Raw genomic sequence first — 21,764 nt, 5'->3', positions numbered from 1 at the left:
CATAACACTGCACAATGAATATTATATTTCATCATGAAACATAGTAATGAGATTTGATATCGCCTGTTAAGAATCATTAGAACTCTATTGCTTCGATACGGAGACATCTGCAAACGCTATATCCTAAGAAGGAAGTTTCGCATTTACACTCTTTTGACGTGAATACGAAGTAGACATAACACTCCACAATGAATATTATATCTTATCACGAAACATAGAAATGAGATGCGATATCGCGTTTTAAGAAGCCTTAGATTTCTAGTGCTTCGATACGTAGACATCTGCAAACGCCATTTCCTAGCAAGGAAGTGTCGCATTTACATTCATTTGAAGTGGATGTGTGGTATAAATGACACTTCGCAATGAATATTATATCTTATCATTGAACACAGAAATGAGATGCGATATCGCGTTTTGCGAAGCATTAGAACTCTAAGGCTACGATAGGTAGACATCTGCAAACGCTATTTCCTAGAAAGCAAGTGTCGCATTTACATTCATTTGAAGTGGATGCGGGGTATACATGACACTTCGCAATGAAAATTAAATCTTATCATGGAACATAGAAATGGGATGCGATATCGCGATTTGAGAAGCATTGGAACTCTATTGCTTCGATACGTAGACATCTGCAAACGCTATTTCCTTGCAAGGAACTGTCGCATTTACATTCATTTTAAGTGTATGCGAGGTATACATGACACTGCACAATGAATATTATATCTTATCATGAAACATAGAATTGAGATGCAATATCGCGATTTAGGAAGCATAAGAACACTATTGCTTCGATACGTAGACATCTGCAAATGCTATTTCCAAGCAATGTGGTGTCGCATTTACATTCATTTGAAGTGTATGCGACGTATACATGACACTTCGCAGTGAATATTATATATTATCATGAAACATAGAAATGAGAAGCGATATCGCGTTTTGAGAAGCATTAGAACTCTAATGCCACGAAACGTAGACATCTGCAAACGCTATTTCCTAGCAAGGAAGTGTCGCATTTACATTCTTTTGAAAGGAATACGAGGTATACATGACACTTCGCAATGAATATTATATCTTATCCTGAAACATAGAATTGAGATGCGATATCGCGATTTAGGAAGCATTAGAACTCCATTGCTTCGATACGTAGACATCTGCAAACGCTACTTCCGAGCAAGGAAGTGTCGCATGTACATTCAATTGAAGTGTATGCGAGATATACATGGCACTTCGCAATGAATATTATATATTATCAAGAAACATAGAAATGAGAAGCGATACCGCGTTTTGAGAAGCATAAGATCTCTAATGCCACGATACGCAGACATCTGCAAACGCTATTTCCTAGCAAGGAAGTGTCGCATTTACATTCAATTGAAGTGTATGCGAGATATACATGGCACTTCGCAATGAATATTATATATTATCACGAAACATAGAAATGAGAAGCGATACCGCGTTTTGAGAAGCATTAGAACTCTAATGCCACGATACGCAGACATCTGCAAACGCTATTTCCTAGCAAGGATGTGTCGCATTTACATTCAATTGCAGTGTATGCAAGGTATACATGACACTACTCGATGAATATTATATACTATCATGAAACATAGAAATGAGAAACGCTGTCGCGTTTTGAGAAGCATTAGAGCACTAACTCTACGATACATAGACATCTGCAAACGGTATTTCCTAGCAAAGAAGTGTCGCATTTACATTCATTTGAAATGAATACGAGGTATACGTAGCATTCCACAGGGAATATTATATATTATCATGAAACATAGTAACGAATAGCTATATCGCGTTTTGAGATGCATTAGAACTCTAATGCTACGATACGTAGACATCTGCAAACGCTATTTCCTGGCAAGGGAGTGTCGCATTTACATACATTTGATGTGAATACGAGGTATACATAACACTCCAGAATAAATATTATATCTTATCATGAAACATAGAAATGAGATGCGATATGGCGATTTAAGAAGCATTAGAACTCCATTGCTTCGATATGTAGACATCTGCAAACGCTATTTCCAAGCAAGGAATTGTCGCATTTACATTCATTTGAAGTGTATGCGAGGTATACATGACACTACGCAATGCATATTATATATTATCATGAAACGTAGATATGAGATGCGATATCGCGAATTAGCAAGCTTTAGAAATCTATTGCTTCGATACGTAGACATCTGCAAACGCTATTTCCTAGCAAGGAAGTGTCGCATTTACATTCATTTGAAGTATAGACGAGATATACATAACACTGCACAATGAATATTATATCTTATCATGAAACATAGAAATGAGATTCGATATGGCGATTTAAGAAGCATTAGAACTCTATTGGTTCGATACGTAGACACCTGCAAACGCTACTTCCTAGCAAGGAAGTGTCGCATTTACATTCTTTTGAAAGGAATACGAGGTATACATGACACATCGCAATGAATATTATATCTTATCATGAAGCATAGAAATGAGATGCGATATGACGATTTAAGAAGCATTAGAATTCTATTGCTTCGATACGTAGATATCTGCAAACGCTATACCCTAGCAGGGAACTGTCGCATTCACATTCATTTGAAGTGTATGAGAGGTATACATGACACTTCGCAATGAATATTATATATTATCATGAAACATAGAAATGAGATGCGATATCTTGAATTATCAAGCTTTAGAACTCTATTTCTTAGATACGTAGACATCTGCAAACGCTGTTTCCTAGCAAGGAAGTGTCACATTGACATTCTTTTGAAGTGAATACGAGGTATATATAACACTCAACAATGAACATTATATATTATCATGAAACATGGTAATGAGTAGCGATATCGCGTTTTGAGAAGCATTATAACTCTAATGCTACTATACGTAGACATCTGCAAACTCTACTTCCTAGCAAGGAGCTGTCGCATTCGCATTCATTTGAAGTGTATGCGAGGTATACATGACACATCGCAATGAATATTATAAATTATCATGAAACATAGATATGAGATGCGATATCGCGAATTAGCAAGTTTTAGAAATCTATTGCTTCGATACGTAGACATCTGCAAACGCTATTTCCAAGCAAGGAAGTGTCGCGTTTACATTCTTTTGAAGTGAATACGAGGTATACATAACACTGCACAGTGATTATTATATCTCATCATGAAACATAGGAATGAGATGCAATATAGCGATTGAAGAAGCACTAGAACTCTATTGCCTCGATACGTAGATATCTGCAAACACTATTTCCTAGCAAGGAAATGTCGCACTCACATTCATTTGAAGTGTATGCGAGGTATACATGACACTTCGCAATGAATATTATATATTATCATGAAACATAGTAATGAGTAGCGATATCGCGTTTTGAGAAGCATTAGAACACTCATGCAACGATATGTAGACATCTGCAAACGCTACTTCCTGGCAAGGAAGTGTCGCATTTACATTCTTTCGAAGTGAATACGGGGTATACATAACAATCCACAATGAATATTATATTTTATCGTGAAACATAGAAAAGAGATGCGATATCCCGTTAGAAGGAGCATTAGAACCCTACTGCTACGATACGTAGACATCTGCAATCGCTATTTCCTAGCAAGGAAGTGTCGCATTTACATTCTTTCGAAGTGAATACGAGGTATACATGACACTTCGCAATGAATATTACATCTTATCATGAAGCATAAAAATTAGGAGGGATATCGCGATTTAAAGATCATTAGAACACTATTGCTACGATACGTAGACATCTGCAAACTCTATTTTCTAGTAAGGGAGTGGCTCATTTACATTCTTTAGAAGTGAATAAGAGGTATGCATGACACTTCGCAATGAAAATTATAGCTTATCATGGAACATAGAAACGGGATGCGATATCGCGTTTTGAGAAGCATTAGAACGCTATTGCTTCGATACGTAGACATCTGCAAACGCAATTTCCTAGCAAGGAAGTGTCGCATTTACATTCTTTTGAAGTGTATGCGAGGTATAAGTGACAATTCGCAATGAATATTATATCTTATCATGAAACATAGAAATTAGGAGCGATATCCCGATTTAAGAAGCATTAGAATTCTATTGCTACGATACGTAGACATCTGCAAACGCTATTTGCCAGCAAGGAAGTGTCGCATTTACATTCTTTCGAAGTGAGTACGGGGTATACATAACAATCCACAATGAATACTATATCTTATCATTAAACATAGAAAAGGAATGCGATATCCCGTTATAAGATGCAATAGAACTCTATTGCTTCGATGCGTAGACATCTGCAAACGCTATTTCCTAGCAAGCAAGTGTCGCATTTACATTCCTTTGAAGTGAATACGAGGTATACATGACACTTCGCAATGAATATTATATCTTATCATGAAACATAAAAATTAGGAGGGATATCGCGATTTAGGAGCATTAGTACTCAATTGCTTCGATACGCATACATCTGCAAACGCTACTACCTAGCAAGGAAGTGTCGCATTTACATTCTTTCGAAGTGAATACGGGGTATACATAACAATCCAGAATGAATATTATACCTTATAATGAAACATAGAAATGAGATGCGATATCGCGATTTAAGAAGCATTTGAACACTACTGCTACGATACGGAGACATCTGCAAACGCTATTTCCTAGGAAGGAAGTGTCGGATTTACATTCTTCTGAAGTGAATACGAGGTATACATGACACTTCGAAATGAATATTAAACCTTATCACGAAACACAGAAAAGAGATGCGATATCCCGTTATAAGAAGCATTAGACCTCCATTGCTTCGATACGTAGACATCTGCAAACACTATTTCCTAGCAAGGTAGTGTCGCATTTACATTCTTTCGAAGTGAATACGAGGTATACATGACACTTCGCAATGAATATTACATCTTATCATGAAGCATAAAAATTAGGAGGGATATCGCGATTTAAAGAGCATTAGAACACTATTGCTACGATACGTAGACATCTGCAAACGCTATTTTCTAGCAAGGAAGTGGCTCATTTACATTCTTTAGAAGTGAATAAGATGTATGCATGACACTTCGCAATGAAAATTATAGCTTATCATGGAACATGGAAACGGGATGCGATATCCCGTTTTGAGAAGCATTAGAACGCTGTTGCTTCGATACGTAGACATCTGCAAACGCTATTTCCTAGCAAGGAAGTGTCGCGTTTACATTCTTTTGAAGTGAATACGAGGTATACATAACACTCCACAATGAATATTATATCTTAGTATGAAACATAGGAATGAGACTTAATATTGCGATTTAAGAAGCCTTAGAACTCTATTGCTTCGAAACGTAGACATCTGCAAACGCTACTTCCTAACAAGGAAGTGTCGCATTTACATTCTTTTGAAAGGAATACGATGTATAGATGACACTTCGCAATGAAAATTATATCTTGTCATGAAACGTAGGTATGGGATGCGATATGACGATTTAAGAAGCATTAGGAAACTATTGCTTCGATACGTAGACATCTGCAAACGCTATTTCCAAGCAAGGAATTGTCGCATTTAGTCTTTTGAAAGGAATACGAGGCATACATGACTCGTCGCAATGAATATTTTATCTTATCATGAAACATAGAAATGAGATGCGATATGGCGATTTATGAAGCATTAGATGTCCAGAGCTTCGATACGTAGACATCTGCAAACGCTATTTCAAAGCAAGGAAGTGCCGCATTTACATTCTTTTGAAGTGAATACGAGGTATACATAACACTCCACAATGAACATTATATCTTATTATGATAAATAGAAATGAGATGTAATATTTCAGTTTATGAAGCATTAGAAATCTATTGCTTCGATACGTAGATATCTGCAAACGCTACTTCCTAACAAGGAAGTGTCGCATTTACATTCTTTTGAAAGGAATACGAGGTATAGATGACACTTCGCAATGAATATTATTTCTTATCATGAAACACAGAAATGAGATGCGAACTCGCGTTTTGTGAAGCATTGCAACTCTATTGCTACGATACGTAGATATCTGTAAAGGCTATTAGCTAGCAAGGAAGTGTCGCATTTACATTCTTTTGAAATGAATACCAGGTAAGCATAACACTTCCCAATGAATATTATTTCTTATCATGAAACATAGAAATGGGATGCGATATCATGTTTTACGAAGATTTAGGACTCTATCGCTTCGATACGTAGACATCTGCAAACGCTCTTTCCTGGCAAGGAAGTGTCGCGTTTACATTCTTTTGAAGTGAATACGAGGTATACATAGCACTCCACAATGAATATTATATCTTACCATGAAACATAGAAATGAGATGCAATATCTCGATTTAAGAAGCATTAGAAATCTATTGCTTCGATACGTAGACATCTGCAAACGCTATTTCCTAGCAAGGAAGTGTCGCAATTACATTCCTTTGAGGTGAATACGAGGTATACATAACACTCCACAATGAATACTATATATTATCATGAAACATGGTAATGAGTAGCGATATCGCGTTTTGAGAAGCATTAGAAATCTAATGTTACGATACGTAGACATCTGCAAACGCTATTTCCTGGCAAGAACGTGTCGCGTTCACAATCTTTTGAAGTAAATAAGAGGTATACATAACACTCCACAATGAATATTATATATTATCATGAAACATAGAAATGAGATGTAATATGGCGATTTAAGAAGCATTGGAACTCTATTGCTTCGATACGTAGACATCTGCAAACGCTACTTCCTAGCAAGGAAGTGACGCATTTACATTCTTTTGAAGTGAATGCGAGGTATACATAACACTCCACGATGCATATTATATACTATCATGAAACATGGTAATGAGTAGCGATATCACGTTTTGAGAAGCATTAGAACTCTTATTCTACGATGCGTAGACATCTGCAAACGCTATTTGCTGGCAAGGACGTGTGGCGTTTACAACTTTTGAAGTGAATAAGAGGTATACATAACACTCCACAATGAATATTATATCTTACCATGAAACATAGAAATGAGATGCGATATCTCGTTCTAACAAGCATTAGAACACTATTGCTACGATACGTATACATCTACAAATGCTACTTCCTAGCAAGGAAGTGTCGCATTTACATTCTTTTGAAGTGAATACGAGGTATAAATGACATTTCGCAATGAATATTATATCTTATCATGAGACATAAAAATGAGATGCGATATGGCGATTTGAGAAGCATTGGATCTCTATGGTTTCGATACAGACACATCTGGGAACTTTATTTCCTAGAAAGGTAGTGTCGCTTTTACATTCATTTGAAGTGAATGCGATGAATACATGGCTCTTCGCAATGAATATTATATCTTATCATGAAACATAGAAATGAAATGCGATATCGCGATTTAGGAGGCACTAAATCTCTATTGCTTCGATACGGAGACATCTGTAAACGTTATTTCCTAGCAAGGAAGTGCCGCATTTACATTCTTTTGAAGTGAATACGACGTATAGATAACACTGCACAATGACTATTATATCTTATCATGAAACATAGAAATGAGATGCGATATCGCGTTTTGAGAAGCATTAGAACTCTCTAGCTACGATACGTAGACAACTGCAAACGCTTCTTCCTAGCAAGGAAGTGTCGCATTTACTTTCGTTTGAAGTGTAGAAGAGGAACACGTAACACTTCGCAGTGAATATTATATCTTATCATGAGACAAAGAAATGAGATGCGAAATCACGTTTTGAGAAGCACTAGAACACTAATGCCACGATACGTAGATATCTGCAAACACTATTTCCTAGCAAGGACGTGTGGCGTTTACAACTTTTGAAGTGAAGAAGAGGTATACATAACACTCCACAATGAATATTATATCTTACCATGAAACATAGAAATGAGATGCAATATGGCGATTTAAGAAGCATTAGAATTCAATTGCTTCGATACGTAGGCATCTGCAAACGCTATTTCCAAGCAAGGAAGTGTCGCATTTACATTCTTTTGAAGTGAATACCAGGTATTCATAACACTGCACAATGAATATTAATTCTTATCATGAAACGTAGAAATGAGATGCGATATTGCGATTTAAGAAACTTTAGAACTCTATTGCGTCGATACGTAGATATGTGCAAACACTATTTCCTAGCAAGGAACTGTCGCATTCACATTCATTTGAAGTGTATGTGAGGTACACATGACACTTCGCAATGTATATTATATATTATCATGGAACATAGGTATGAGATGCGATATCGCGAATTAGCAAGGTTTAGAATTCTATTGCTTCGATACGTAGACATCTGCAAACGCTATTTCCTAGCAAGGAAGAGTGGCATTTACATTCTTTTGAAGTGAATACGAGGTATACATAACACTCCACAATGAATATTATATATTATCATGAAACATGGTAATGCGTAGCGATATCGCGTTTTGAGAAGCATTAGAAATCTATTGCTTCGATACGTAGACATCTGCAAACGCTATTTCCTAGGAAGGAAGTGTCGCATTTACATTCTTTTGAAGTGAATACGAGGTATACATAACACTCCACAATGAATATTATATATTATCATGAAACATGGTAATGCGTAGCGATATCGCGTTTTGAGAAGCATTAGAAATCTATTGCTTCGATACGTAGACATCTGCAAGCGCTATTTCCAAGCAATGAAGTGTCGCATTTACATTCATTTGAAGTGTATGCGAGGTATGAGCGACACTTCGCAATGAATTTTATATCTTATCATGAAACGTAGAAATGAGAAGCGATATCGCGTTTTGAGAAGCATCAGAAATCTAAAGGTACGATACGTAGACATTTGCAAACGCTATTTCCTGGCAACGAAGTGTCGCGTTTACATTCTTTTGAAGCGAGTGCGAGGGATACATTACTCTCCGTAATGAATATTATATCTTATCATGAAGCATATGAATGAGATGCGATATCGCGATTTAAGAAGCATTAGAACACTACTGCTCCGATACGGAGACATCTGCAAGCGCTATTTCCTTGCATGGAAGTGTCGCATTTACATTCACTTGAAGTGTGTGCGAGGTATAGATGAAACATTGCAATGAATATTATATCTTATCATGTAACATATGAATGTGATGCGATATCGCGATATAAAGTGCATAAGAACCCTATTGTTACGATACGTAGACACCTGCAAACTCTACTTCCTGGCAAAGAAGTGTCGCATTTACTTTCTTTTGAAGTGAATACAAGGCATAAGTGACACTTCGCAATGAATATTGTATCCTATCATCAAACATAGAAATGAGATGCGATATCACGATCTAAGATGCTTTAGAACTCTATTTCTTCGATACGTAGACACCTGCAAACGCTATTTCCAAGCAAGGAAGTGTCGTATTTACATTCTTTTGAAGTGAATACGAGCCATACATAACACTCCACAATGAATATTATATATTATCATGAAACATAGTAATGAGTAGCGATATCGCTTTTTGAGAAGCATTAGAACTCTAATGCTAGGATACGTAGACATCTGCAAACGCTATTTCCTGGCAAGGAAGTGTCGCGTTTACATTCTTTTGAAGTGAATACGAGGTATACATAACACTCCGCAATGAATATTATATCTTATCTTGAAACATAGAAATGAGATGAGATATCGTGCTTTAAGAAATATTAGAACTCTACTGCTTCGATACGTGAATATCTGCGAACGCCATTTCCTAGCTAGGAAATGTCGCATTTACATCCACTTAAAGTGTATGCGAGGTACACATAACACTTCGCAATGAATATTATATCCTATCAAGAGACATGGAAATGAGATCTGATTTCGCGTTTTAGGAAGCATTAGAACTCTATCGCTTCGATACGGAGACATCTGCAAACGCTACTTCCTAGCCATGAAGTGTCGCATTTACATTCTTTTTGAAGTGATTACGAGGTATACATAACACACCACATTGAATATTATATCTTATCATGAGACTTAGGAATGAGATGAGATAGCGCGTTGTTAGAAGCATTAGAACTATATTGCTGCGGTCAGTAGACATCTGGAAACACAATTTTCTAGAAAGGAAGTGTCGCATTTACATTCAATTGAAGCGTAGACGAGCAATACATAACACTTCGCAATGAATATTATATCTAATCATGAAACATACAAATGAGATGCGATATCTCGTTCTAACAAGCATTAGAACACTATTGCTACGATACGTATACATCTACAAATGCTACTTCCTAGCAAGGAAGTGTCGCATTTACATTCGTTTGAAGTGTAGACGAGGAACAGGTAACACTTCGCAGTGAATATTATATCTTATCATGAGACAAAGAAATGAGATGCGAAATCACGTTTTGAGAAGCACTAGAACACTAATGCCACGATACGTAGATATCTGCAAACACTATTTCCTAGCAAGGAAGTGTCGCATTTACATTCTTTTGAAGTGAATACGAAGTATACATAATACTGCACAATGAATATTATATCTCATCATGAAACATAGAAATGAGATGCGATATCGCGATTTAAGAAGCTTTAGAACTCTTTTGCTTCGATACGCAGATATCTGCTAACGCTATTTCCCAGCAAGGAAGTGTCGCATTTACATTCTTTTGAAGTGAATACGAGGTGTACATAACACTCCACAGTGAATATTATATATTATCATGAAACATAGAAATGAGATGCGATATGACGATTTAAGAAGCATTAGAATTCTATTACTTCTATACGTAGACATCTGCAAACGCTACTTCCTAGCAAGGAAGTGTCGCATTTACATTCTTCTGATGTGAATACGAGGTATACATAACACTGCACAATGAATATTATTTCTTATCATGAAACAAAGAAATGAGATGCGATATGGCGATTTAAGAGGCATTAGAACTTTATTGCTTCGATACGTAGACATCTGCAAACGCTACGTCCAAGCAAGAAAGTGTCGCATTTACATTCTTTTGAAAGGAATACAAGGTATACATGACACTTCGCAATGAATACTATATATTATAAAGAAACATAGAAATGAGAAGCGATATCGCGTTTTTCGAAGATATAGAACTCTAATGCCACGATACGTAGACATCTGCAAACGCTATTTCCTAGCAAGGAAGTGTCGCATTTACATTCATTTGAAGTATAGACGAGATATACATAACACTGCACAATGAATATTATATCTTATCATGAAACATGGAAATGGGATGCGATACCGCGAATTATGGAGCATTAGAACTCCCTTGCTTCCATACATATACATCTGCAAACGCTACTTCCTAGCAAGGAAGTGTCGCATTTACATTCTGTTGAAGTGAATACGAGGTATACATGACACTCCGCAGTGAATATTATATCTTTTCATGAAACATAGAAATGAGATGCGATATCGCGTTTTAAGAAGCATTAGAACGCTATTGCTACGATACGTAGACATCTGCCAACGTTATTTCCTAGCAAGGAAGTGTCGCATTTACATTCTTTTGAAGTGAATACTAGGTATACATGACACTTCGCAATGAATATTATATCGTATAATGAAACATAGAAATGAAATGCGATATCTCATTTGAACAAGCATTAGAACTCTCTTGCTTCTATACGTAGACATCTACAATCGCTACATCCTAGCAAGGAAGTGTGGCATTTACATTCGTTTGAAGTGAATACGGTGTATAAATAACGCTCCACAATGAACATTATATCTTATCTTGAAACATATAAATGAGATGAGATATCGTGCTTTAAGAAGCACTAGAACTCTATTGCTTCGATACGTGGATATCTGCGAACGCTACTTCCTAGCTAGGAAGTGTCGCATTTACATCCATTTAAAGTGTATGCGAGGTATACATAACACTTCGCTATGAATATTATATCTTATCATGAAACATAGAAATGAAATGCGATATCGCGTTTTGAGAAGCATTAGAACTCTATTGCTACGTTACGTAGAAATCTGCAAACGCTATTTCCTGGCAAGGAAGTGTTGCGTGTACATTCTTTTGAAGTGAATACGAGGTATACATAACACTCCACTATGAATATTATATCTTATCATGAAACATAGAAATGAAATGCAATATGGCGATTTAAGAAGCATTGGAACACCATTGCTTCGATACGTAGACATCTGCAAACGCTATTTCCTAGCAAGGAAGTGTCGCATTTACATTCTTTTGAAATGAATACGAGGTATACATAACACTTCGCTATGAATATTATATCTTATCATGAAACATAGAAATGAGTAGCGATATCGCGTTTTGAGAAGCACTAGAACTCTAATGCTACGATACGTAGACATCTGCAAACGCTATTTCCTGGCAAGGAAGTGTCGCATTTACATTCTTCTGATGTGAATACGAGGTATACATAACACTGCACAGTGAATATTATTTCTTATCATGAAACATAGGAATGAGATGCGATAAGGCGATTTAAGAAGCTTTAGAACGTTATTGCTTCGATACGAAGACATCAGCAAACGCTATTTCCTAGCAAGGAAGTGTCGCATTTACATTCATTTGAAGTGTATGCAAGGTATACATGACACTACTCGATGAATATTATATACTATCATGAAACATAGAAATGGGAAACGCTGTCGCGTTTTGAGAAGCATTAGAGCACTAACTCTACGATACGTAGACATCCGCAAACGCTATTTCCTGGCAAGGAAGTGTCGCATTTACATACATTTGAAGTGAATACGAGGTATACATAAGAGTCCACAATAAATATTATATCTTATCATGAAACATAGGAATGAGATGCAATATGGCGATTTAAGAAGCATTAGAACTCTATTGCTTCGATACGTAGACATCTGCAAACGCTATTTCCTAGCAAGGAAGTGTCTTATTTACATTCATTTGAAGTATAGACGAGATATACATAACACTGCACAATGAATATTATATTTTATTATGAAACATAGAAATGAGATGCGATATGACGATTTAAGAAGCATTAGAATTCTATTGCTTCGATACGTAGATATCTGCAAACGCTACTTCCTAGCAAGGAAGTGTCACATTTACATTCTTTTGAAAGGAATTCGAGGTATACATGACACTTCGCAATGACTATTATATGTTATCAAGAAACGTAGATATGAGATGCGATATGACGATTTACGAAGCATTAGGACTCTATTGCTACGATACGTAGATATATGTAAACGCTATTACCTAGCAAGGAAGTGTCGCATTTACATTCTTTTGAATTGAATACGAGGTATAAATAGCACTCCACAATGAATACTATATCTTATCACGAAACATAGAAATGAGAAGCGATATCGCGTTTAGAGAAGCATTAGAACTCTAATGACACGATGCGTAGATATCTGCAAACGCTATTTCCTAGCAGGGAAGTGTCGCGTTTACATTCATTTGCAGTATAGACTAGATATACATAACACTGCACAATGAATATTATATCTTATCATGAAACATAGAAATGAGATGAGATATGATGATTTAAGAAGCATTAGAACTCTATTGCTTCGATACGTAGACATCTGCAAACACTATTTCCAAGCAAGGAAGTGTCGCATTTACATTCTTTTGAAGTGAATACGAGGTATACATAACACTCCACAATGAATATTATATCTTATCATGGAACATAGAAGTGAGATGCGATAGCGCGATTTAAGATGCATTAGAACACTATTGCTTCGATACGTAGACATCAGCAAACGCTATTTCCTAGCAAGGAAGTGTCGTATTTACTTTCTTTTGAAGTGAATACGAGGTACACATAACACTCCACAATGAATATTATATATTATCATGAAACATAGTAATGAGTAGCGATATCACGTTTTGAGAAGCATTAGAACCCTTATGCTACGATACGTAGCCATCTGGAAACGCTATTTCCTGGCAAGGTAGTGTCGCGTTTACATTCTTTTGAAGTGAATACGAGGTAGACATAACACTCCACATTGAATATTATATCTTATCATGAAACATAGAAGTGAGATGCAATATGGCGATTTAAGAAGCATTAGAACCCTACTGCTTCGATACGTAGACATCTGCAAACGCTATTTCCAGGGAAGGAAGTGTCGCAATTACACTCTTTAGAAGTGAATACGAGGTACACATAACACTCCACAATGAGTATTATATATTATCATGGAACAAAGTAATGAGTAGCGATATCGCGTTTTGAAAAGCATTAGAACACCTATGCTACGATACGTAGACATCTGCAAACGCTATTAGCTGGCAAGGTAGTGTCGCGTTTACATTCTTTCGAAGTGAATACGAGGTATACATAACACTCCACAATGAATATTATATCTTATCATGAAACATAGAAATGGGATGCGATATGAGGATTTAAGAAGCTTTAGAACTCTATTGCTTCGATACGTAGATATCTGCAAACACTATTTCCTAGCAAGGAACTGTCGCATTCACATTCATTTGAAGTGTATGCGAGGTATACATGACAGTTCGCAATGAATATTATATATTATCATGAAACACAGATATGTGATGCGATATCGCGAATTAGCAAGCTTTAGTAACCTATTGCTTCGATACGTAGACATCTGCAAACGCTATTTCCTAGCAAGGAAGTGTCGCATTTACATTCTCTTGACGTGAATACGAGGTGTACATGACACTTCGCAATGAATATTATATATTATCATGAAACATATATAAGAGATGCGATATCGCGAATTAGCAAGCTTTAGAAATCTATTGCTTCGATACGTAGACATCTGCAAACGCTATTTCCAAGCAAGGAAGTGTCGCATTTACATTGTTTGGAAGTGAATATGAGGTATACATAACACTCCACAATGAGTATTATATATTATCATGAAACATAGTAATGAGTAGCGATATCGCGTTTTGAGAAGCATTAGAACTCTAATGCTACTATACGTAGACATCTGCAAACGCTACTTCCTAGCAAGGAAGTGTCGCATTTACATTCGTTTGAAGTGTAGACGAGGAACAGGTAACACTTCGCAGTGAATATTATATCTTATCATGAGACAAAGAAATGAGATGCGAAATCACGTTTTGAGAAGCACTAGAACACTAATGCCACGATACGTAGATATCTGCAAACACTATTTCCTAGCAAGGAAGTGTCGCATTTACATTCTTTTGAAGTGAATACGAAGTATACATAATACTGTACAATGAATATTATATCTCATCATGAAACATAGAAATGAGATGCGATATCGCGATTTAAGAAGCTTTAGAACTCTTTTGCTTCGATACGCAGATATCTGCTAACGCTATTTCCCAGCAAGGAAGTGTCGCATTTACATTCTTTTGAAGTGAATACGAGGTATACATAACACTCCACAGTGAATATTATATATTATCATGAAACATAGTAATGAGTAGCGATATCGCGTTTTGAGAAGCACTAGAACTCTAATGCTACGATACGTAGACATCTGCAAACGCTATTTCCTGGCAAGGAAGTGTCGCATTTACATTCTTCTGATGTGAATACGAGGTATACATAACACTGCACAGTGAATATTATTTCTTATCATGAAACATAGGAATGAGATGCGATAAGGCGATTTAAGAAGCTTTAGAACGTTATTGCTTCGATACGAAGACATCAGCAAACGCTATTTCCTAGCAAGGAAGTGTCGCATTTACATTCATTTGAAGTGTATGCAAGGTATACATGACACTACTCGATGAATATTATATACTATCATGAAACATAGAAATGGGAAACGCTGTCGCGTTTTGAGAAGCATTAGAGCACTAACTCTACGATACGTAGACATCCGCAAACGCTATTTCCTGGCAAGGAAGTGTCGCATTTACATACATTTGAAGTGAATACGAGGTATACATAAGAGTCCACAATAAATATTATATCTTATCATGAAACATAGGAATGAGATGCAATATGGCGATTTAAGAAGCATTAGAACTCTATTGCTTCGATACGTAGACATCTGCAAACGCTATTTCCTAGCAAGGAAGTGTCTTATTTACATTCATTTGAAGTATAGACGAGATATACATAACACTGCACAATGAATATTATATTTTATTATGAAACATAGAAATGAGATGCGATATGACGATTTAAGAAGCATTAGAATTCTATTGCTTCGATACGTAGATATCTGCAAACGCTACTTCCTAGCAAGGAAGTGTCACATTTACATTCTTTTGAAAGGAATTCGAGGTATACATGACACTTCGCAATGACTATTATATGTTATCAAGAAACGTAGATATGAGATGCGATATGACGATTTACGAAGCATTAGGACTCTATTGCTACGATACGTAGATATATGTAAACGCTATTACCTAGCAAGGAAGTGTCGCATTTACATTCTTTTGAATTGAATACGAGGTATAAATAGCACTCCACAATGAATACTATATCTTATCACGAAACATAGAAATGAGAAGCGATATCGCGTTTAGAGAAGCATTAGAACTCTAATGACACGATACGTAGATATCTGCAAACGCTATTTCCTAGCAGGGAAGTGTCGCGTTTACATTCATTTGCAGTATAGACTAGATATACATAACACTGCACAATGAATATTATATCTTATCATGAAACATAGAAATGAGATGAGATATGATGATTTAAGAAGCATTAGAACTCTATTGCTTCGATACGTAGACATCTGCAAACACTATTTCCAAGCAAGGAAGTGTCGCATTTACATTCTTTTGAAGTGAATACGAGGTATACATAACACTCCACAATGAATATTATATCTTATCATGGAACATAGAAGTGAGATGCGATAGCGCGATTTAAGATGCATTAGAACACTATTGCTTCGATACGTAGACATCAGCAAACGCTATTTCCTAGCAAGGAAGTGTCGTATTTACTTTCTTTTGAAGTGAATACGAGGTACACATAACACTCCACAATGAATATTATATATTATCATGAAACATAGTAATGAGTAGCGATATCACGTTTTGAGAAGCATTAGAACCCTTATGCTACGATACGTAGCCATCTGGAAACGCTATTTCCTGGCAAGGTAGTGTCGCGTTTACATTCTTTTGAAGTGAATACGAGGTAGACATAACACTCCACATTGAATATTATATCTTATCATGAAACATAGAAGTGAGATGCAATATGGCGATTTAAGAAGCATTAGAACCCTACTGCTTCGATACGTAGACATCTGCAAACGCTATTTCCAGGGAAGGAAGTGTCGCAATTACACTCTTTAGAAGTGAATACGAGGTACACATAACACTCCACAATGAGTATTATATATTATCATGGAACAAAGTAATGAGTAGCGATATCGCGTTTTGAAAAGCATTAGAACACCTATGCTACGATACGTAGACATCTGCAAACGCTATTAGCTGGCAAGGTAGTGTCGCGTTTACATTCTTTCGAAGTGAATACGAGGTATACATAACACTCCACAATGAATATTATATCTTATCATGAAACATAGAAATGGGATGCGATATGAGGATTTAAGAAGCTTTAGAACTCTATTGCTTCGATACGTAGATATCTGCAAACACTATTTCCTAGCAAGGAACTGTCGCATTCACATTCATTTGAAGTGTATGCGAGGTATACATGACAGTTCGCAATGAATATTATATATTATCATGAAACACAGATATGTGATGCGATATCGCGAATTAGCAAGCTTTAGTAACCTATTGCTTCGATACGTAGACATCTGCAAACGCTATTTCCTAGCAAGGAAGTGTCGCATTTACATTCTCTTGACGTGAATACGAGGTGTACATGACACTTCGCAATGAATATTATATATTATCATGAAACATATATAAGAGATGCGATATCGCGAATTAGCAAGCTTTAGAAATCTATTGCTTCGATACGTAGACATCTGCAAACGCTATTTCCAAGCAAGGAAGTGTCGCATTTACATTGTTTGGAAGTGAATATGAGGTATACATAACACTCCACAATGAGTATTATATATTATCATGAAACATAGTAATGAGTAGCGATATCGCGTTTTGAGAAGCATTAGAACTCTAATGCTACTATACGTAGACATCTGCAAACGCTACTTCCTAGCAAGGAAGTGTCGCATTTACATTCTTTTGAGGTGAATACGAGGTATACATAACAATCCACAATGAATGTTATATATTATCATGAAACATAGTAATGAGTAGCGATATCACGTTTTGAGTAGCATTAGAACTCTAATGCAACGATACGTAGACATCTGCAAACGCTATTTCCTGGCAAGGTAGTGTCGCGTTTGCAATCTTTTGAAGTGAATACGAGGTATACATAACACTCCACATTGAATATTATATCTTATCATGAAACATAGAAATGAGATGCAATATGGCGATTTAAGAAGCATTAGAACTCCATTGCTTCGATACGTAGACATCTGCAAACGCTATTTCCAAGCAAGGAAGTGTCGCATTTACATTCATTTGAAGTATAGACTAGATATACATAACACTGCACAATGAATATTATATCTTATCATGAAAGATAGAAATGAGATGCGATATGGCGATTTAAGAAGCATTAGAACTCTATTGCTTCGATACGTAGACATCTGCAAACGCTATTTCCAGGAAAGGAAGTGTCGCATTTACATTCTTTTGAAAGGAATACGAGGTATACATGGCACTTCGCAATGAATATTATATCTTATCAGGAAACGTAGATATGAGATGCGATATGACGATTTAAGAAACATTAGAAAACTATTGCTTCGATACGTAGACATCTGCAAACACTATTTCCTAGCAAGGAAATGCCGCATTCACATTCATTTGAAGTGTATGCGAGGTATATATGACACATCGCAATGAATATTATATATTATCATGAAACATAGATATGAGATGCGATAACGCGAATTTGCATGCATTATAAATCTATTGTTTCGATACGTAGGCATCTGCAAACGCCATATCCTAGCAAGGAAGAGTCGCACTTACATTCATTTTAAGTGTATGCGAGGTATACATGACACTTCGCAATGAATATTATATCTTATCATGAAACATAGAAATGAGGTGCGATATGACGATTTAAGATGCATTGGAACACTATTGCTTCGATACATATACATCTGCAAACGCTACTTCCAAGGAAGGAAGTGTCGCATTTACATTCTTTTCAAGTGAATACGAGGTATACATAACACTGCACTATGAATATTATATCTTATCATGAAACATAGAAATGAGAAGCGATAAGGCGGTTTAAGAAGCATTAGATCCCTATTGCTTCGAAACGTAAACATCTGCAAGCGCTACTTCCTAGCAAGGAAGTGTCGCATTTACATTCTTTTGAAAGGAATACGAGGTATACATGACACTTCGCAATGAATATTATATCTTATCATGAAACATAGAAATGAGATGCGATATTGCGTTTTAAGGAGCATTAGAACTCTATTGCTACGATACGTAAACATCTGCAAATGCTATTTCCAAGCAAGGAAGTGTCGCATTTAATTCTTTTTAAGTGAATACGAGGTATACATGCCACTTCGCAATGAATATTATATATTATCATGAAACATGGCAATGAGTAGCGATTTCGCGTTTTGAGAAGCATTAGAACTCTAATGCTACGATACGTAGACATCTGCAAACGCAATTTCCTGGCAAGGAAGTGTCGCGTTTACATTCTTTTGAAGTGAAAGCGAGGTGTACCTAACACTCCACAATGAATATTGTATCTTATCATGAAACATAGAATTGAGATGCGATATCGCGAATTAGCAAGTATTAATACTCCATTGCTTCGATACGTAGACATCTGCAAACGCTATTTCCAGGACAGGAAGTGTCGCATTTACATTCTTTTGAAGTGAATACGAAGTATACATAACACTCCACAATGAATATTATATATTATCTTGAAACATAGTAATGAGTAGCGATATCGCGTTTTGAGAAGCATTAGAACTCTATTGCTTCGATACGTAGACATCTGCAAACGCTATTTCCTGGCAAGGAAGTGTCGCATTTACATTCTTTTGAAAGGAATACGAGGTATACATGACACTTCGCAATGAATATTATATCTTATCATGAAACGTAGAAATGAGATGTAATATGGCGATTTAAGAAGCATATGAACTCTATTGCTTCGGTACGTAGATATCTGCAAACGCTACTTCCTAGCAAGGAAGTGTCGCATTTACATTCCTTTAAGGTGAATACGAGGTATACATAACACTGCACAATGAATATTATATCTGATCATGAAACATAGAAACGAGATGCAATATGGCGATTTAAGAAGCATTAGATATCTATTACTTCGATACGTAGACATTCGCAAACGCTATTTCCTTGCAAGGAAGTGTCGCGTTTGCATTATTTTGAAGTGAATACGAGGTATACATAACACTCCACAATAAATATTATATCTTATCATGAAACATAGAAATGAGATGTAATATGGCGATTTAAGAAGCATTAGAACCCTATGGCTTCGATACGTAGACATCTGCAAACGCTCCTTCCTAGCAAGGAAGTGTCGCATTTACATTCTTTTGAAAAGAATACGAGGTATACATGACACTTCCCAATGAATATTATATCTTATCAGGAAACGTAGATTTGGGGTTGCGATATGACGGTTTAAAGAAGCATATGAACACTATTGCGTCGATACGTAGATATCTGCAAACACTATTTCCTAGCAAGGAACTGTCGCATTCACATTCATTTGAAGTGTATGCGAGGTACACATGACACTTCGCAATGTATATTATATAATATCATGAAACATAGATATGAGATGCGATATCGCGTATTAGCAAGGTTTAGAATTCTATTGCTTCGATACTTAGACATCTGCAAACGCTATTTCCTAGCAAGGAACTGTCGCATTTACATTCTTTTGAAGTGAATACGAGGTATACATAACACTCCACAATGAATATTATATATTATCATTAAACATGGTAATGCGTAGCGATATCGCGTTTTGAGAAGCATTAGAAATCTATTGCTTCGATACGTAGACATCTGCAAACGCTATTTCCTAGGAAGGAAGTGTCGCATTTACATTCATTTTAATTGTATGCGAGGTATACATGACACTCCACAATGAATATTATATATCATCATGAAACATGGTAATGAGTAGCGATATCGCGTTCTGAGAAGCATTAGAACTCTGATGCTACGATACGTAGACATCTGCAAACGCTATTTCTTGGCAAGGAAGTGTCACGTTTACATTCTTTTGAAGTGAATACGAGGTATACATAACACTCCACAATGAAAATTATATCTTATCATGAAACATAAAAATGAGATGTTATATGGCGATTTAAGAAGCATTAGAACTCTATTGCTTCGATACGCAGACATCTGCATGCGCTATTTCCTAGGAAGGAAGTGTCGCATGTAGATTCAATTGAAGTGTATGCGAGGTATACATGGCACTTCGCTATGAATATTATATCTTATCATGAAACATAGAAGTGAGATGCGATATGGCGATTTAAGAAGCATTAGAACTCTATTGCTTCGATACGTAGACATCTGCAAACGCTATTTCCAAGCAAGGAAGTGTCGCATTTACATTCTTTTGAAGTGAATACGAGGTATAAATAACACTCCACAATGAATATTACATATTATCATGAAACATAGTAATGAGAAGCGATATCGCGTTTTGAAAGGCATTAGAACTCTAATGCCACGAAACGTAGACATCTGCAAACGCTATTTACTAGCAAGGAAGTGTCACATTTACATTCATTTGAAGTATAGACGAGATATACATAACACTGCACAACG

The sequence above is a fragment of the Xylocopa sonorina genome, unplaced genomic scaffold, assembly GCF_050948175.1.
Source record: "Xylocopa sonorina isolate GNS202 unplaced genomic scaffold, iyXylSono1_principal scaffold0058, whole genome shotgun sequence".
Lineage (NCBI taxonomy): Eukaryota > Metazoa > Arthropoda > Insecta > Hymenoptera > Apidae > Xylocopa > Xylocopa sonorina.
The sequence above is the reverse complement of the archived record's forward strand: the minus strand, read 5'-3'. Positions refer to the sequence as shown.